This window comes from Vigna unguiculata, unplaced genomic scaffold (assembly GCF_037176805.1).
Source record: "Vigna unguiculata cultivar grain cowpea cultivar isolate G323 ecotype 2 unplaced genomic scaffold, ASM3717680v1 ptg000077l, whole genome shotgun sequence".
NCBI classification, from domain to species: Eukaryota; Viridiplantae; Streptophyta; class Magnoliopsida; order Fabales; family Fabaceae; genus Vigna; species Vigna unguiculata.
Genome location: NW_028196722.1, coordinates 147,501 through 151,086, shown reverse-complemented (window position 1 = coordinate 151,086; position 3,586 = coordinate 147,501). Strand labels below are relative to the sequence as shown.

Sequence of the window (3,586 nt, the reverse complement as noted above, 5' to 3'; positions counted from 1 at the left end):
GTCATCCCCCCAAGTTGCCTTGTTCGCAGTTCGGTCTAGTTCACTCTTTTCCAGCATCATCCCCCCAAGTTGCCTTGTTCGCAGTTTGGCCTAGTTCACTCTTTTCCAGTGTCATTCCCCCCAAAGTTGCCTTGTTCGCAGTTTGGCTAGTTCACCTCTTTTCCAGTGTCATCCCCCCAAGTTGTCGTTGCCAACAACCCAAGAGTCCATAGTATTCGGAGTTCTAGCGGGGCCTCCCCTTGCTTCCAACAACCCAAGAGTCCATAGTATTCGGAGTTCTAGCGGGGCCTCCCCTTGCTTCCAACAACCCAAGAGTCCGTAGTATTCGGAGTTCTAGCGGGACCTCACCTTGCTTCCAACAACCCAAGAGTCCATAGTATTCGGAGTTCTAGCGGGGCCTCCCCTTGCTTCCAACAACCCAAGAGTCCATAGTATTCGGAGTTCTCGCGTGGCCTCCCATTGTTCCAACAACCCAAGAGTCGGTCGTATTTGGAGTTTCACATCGCTTCCAGGAAGCCAACAACCAAAAGGTCGGTCGTATTTGGAGTTCAGTATTCGCTTCAGTCGATTCCAACTTCCCAAAAACCTGCCTTCTTCGCAGTTCGGCTAAGTCTCCCTCGTTTCCAACTTTCCTCTAAGTTGCCCTCCTCGCAGTTTGGCCAAGTTCACTCTTTTCCAGCGTCATCCCCCCAAGTTGCCTTGGGCGCAGTTCGGCCTAGTTCACTCTTTTCCAGCATCATCCCCCCAAGTTGTCTTGTTCGCAGTTCGGCCTAGTTCACTCTTTTCCAGCGTCATCCCCCAAGTTGCCTTGTTCGCAGTTCGGTCTAGTTCACTCTTTTCCAGCATCATCCCCCCAAGTTGCCTTGTTCGCAGTTTGGCCTAGTTCACTCTTTTCCAGTGTCATCCCCCCAAGTTGCCTTGTTCGCAGTTTGGCCTAGTTCACTCTTTTCCAGTGTCATCCCCCCAAGTTGTCGTTGCCAACAACCCAAGAGTCCATAGTATTCGGAGTTCTAGCGGGGCCTCCCCCTTGCTTCCAACAACCCAAGAGTCCATAGTATTCGGAGTTCTAGCGGGGGCCTCCCCTTGCTTCCAACAACCCAAGAGTCCGTAGTATTCGGAGTTCTAGCGGGACCTCCCCTTGCTTCCAACAACCCAAGAGTCCATAGTATTCGGAGTTCTAGCGGGGCCTCCCCTTGCTTCCAACAACCCAAGAGTCCGTAGTATTCGGAGTTCTAGCGGGGCCTCCCGTTGCTTCCAACAACCCAAGAGTCCATAGTATTCGGAGTTCTCGCGTGGCCTCCCATTGATTCAACAACCCAAAAGTCCATCTTCTTCGCAGTTCAACATCGCCTCCCTCGTTTCCAACAGGCCCAAAGGTCGTCTTTCTTCGCAGATCCACGAAGAGCTCATCACGATTTGCCACATTCCATTTCCCACGGGTTGTCAACAACACTTTCTCACACTTCCCGCAATCGAGTACGTGCATGACATGCCAAAGCACATCTTATTTGCCTTCCATCGCACTCAAGAAGACGGGTTGTGGGAAGAACGATATTGTTCACAACAAGTTCAAGGACAACGTCTCAATCAAGGGACACAACCGAATTATGTTGACTGGGTCGCTAAAGTAAACCCGAGTTCATATAATGCACCGCATCCAAAAGAACTAGCCACAACACGTGCATCACTGAGATGTTTCACTAGATGGAACACGTGCGTGACATTAGGATCCTCCAACACCTCTTCGTGATGGAAAGATAGAATTCGAAGCAACCACAGAAGTACCGTCTAGTGGGGTAGGCAACACAGGGACTGATCAACCAATATCACCCAAGGCAACGGGTGAAAATGGAAGAGATGCATGCTTGACCGTTCGATACGCAAGGCATGGAGCCAGCCAGCAAGTGCATCTCGATTACAACTCACACACCCTCACGTTCGCAAGACACCACACCACAAGACGGTCCACCCCCCCACCTACCATGGGCAAGCAAGCAAATGGAAACATCAAGTGACGCAGGGTCAAGCATCGCTAGGCATGAAAATAACTTTCCACAATATCCGAGGGACTAGCTGCCGAGCTAACCAACGATCAGTGACGACCGTGTGTTTGGTATTAATAAAGCTCAACAACTATGAAGAGGCTAGTTGTGCCATGATAAACATGCTAACGCACGCACCACGTGAGGGGGGAGGCCTCATCAAGCTCCCTTTAAAACCTGCCAGTGTGGAGCTGGCCGGCTCAAGGAGCACTCCCCCCCCTATAAGAGGTTAATATGCAAAAGGCAAAATTGTACAAGTAGATACACTTTTTTTGAGCAGACATAAGTCCATATCTCGGGCTATACTTCGAATTTTGATGCGATTTTTTGCAGTAATTCGTAGAATAATGGTATCCTCCTTGCTCACCAAATTTCATAATTTTCTCGAAGGGGAACTATTTTTTTTATTTTTTTTACTTACCCGGGTATGTGTAAAATCGGGAAAAATAGAAAAGCACATGTAGACTTCGAATTTCGACCTCATTTTTTCCAGTCCACCACTAAACAATATCAGGAACCTCCCCACAAAATTTCATTCAGTTTGGCCAAGGTCTTAAATTTGACAAATTTTGGCACCAACCTATCTAGTCGCGGTGCACCGACCAACTTGGCCAAGTGCAAAATGCATCCAATTCAAAACTTTTGTGCACCAACGCTTTTACAGTACTCATTTGGGGGCATTTGGAGGCCTTTCCAACCCTCACATCTCAAAAACCACGAATTTCATTTTTTCACAAATCTCCCCACCAAGCCATCTAGCTATGCCGTGGTGCACCGCCAACCTTGGCCATGTGCAAAACCCTCCGAACTCAAAACTTTCGTGCACCAAGAATTTCATGGTAATTCATTTGGGGGCATTTGGAGGCCATTCCAACCCTCACATCTCAAAAACCACGAATTTCATTTTTTCACAAAACTCCCCACCAAGCCCATTTAGCTATGCCCGCGGTGCACCGCCAACCTTGGCCATGTGCAAAACCCTCCGAACTCAAAACTTTCGTGCACCAAGAATTTCATGGTATTCATTTGGGGACATTTGGAGGCCATTCCAACCCTCACATCTCAAAAACCACGAATTTCATTTTTTCACAAAACTCCACACAAGCCATCTAGCTATGCCGCGGTGCACCGACCAACTTGGCCATGTGCAAAACCCTCCGAACTCAAAACTTTCGTGCACCAAGAATTTCATGGTATTCATTTGGGGACATTTGGAGGCCATTCCAACCCTCACATCTCAAAAACCACGAATTTCATTTTTTCACAAAACTCCACACAAGCCATCTAGCTATGCCGCGGTGCACCGACCAACTTGGCCATGTGCAAAAACCCTCCAAACTCAAAACTTTCGTGCACCAAGAATTTCATGGTATTCATTTGGGGACATTTGGAGGCCATTCCAACCCTCACATCTCAAAAACCACGAATTTCATTTTTTCACAAAACTCCACACAAGCCATCTAGCTATGCCGCGGTGCACCGACCAACTTGGCCATGTGCAAAACCCTCCGAACTCAAAACTTTCGTGCACCAAGAATTTCATG

General features: G+C 48.3%; 1 long non-coding RNA gene across 1 annotated transcript; it reads right to left on the bottom strand.

Annotated features, from left to right (window-relative positions):
* Nucleotides 1-310: 310 nt before the first annotated feature.
* LOC146876385 (uncharacterized) lies at nt 311-2,026 on the bottom strand. The gene is made up of 2 exons (XR_014991312.1): nt 1,133-2,026; nt 311-343 (listed from the first exon to the last, which is right to left on the bottom strand). It is a non-coding gene; the product is annotated as an uncharacterized LOC146876385 (long non-coding RNA).
* Nucleotides 2,027-3,586: the final 1,560 nt, after the last annotated feature.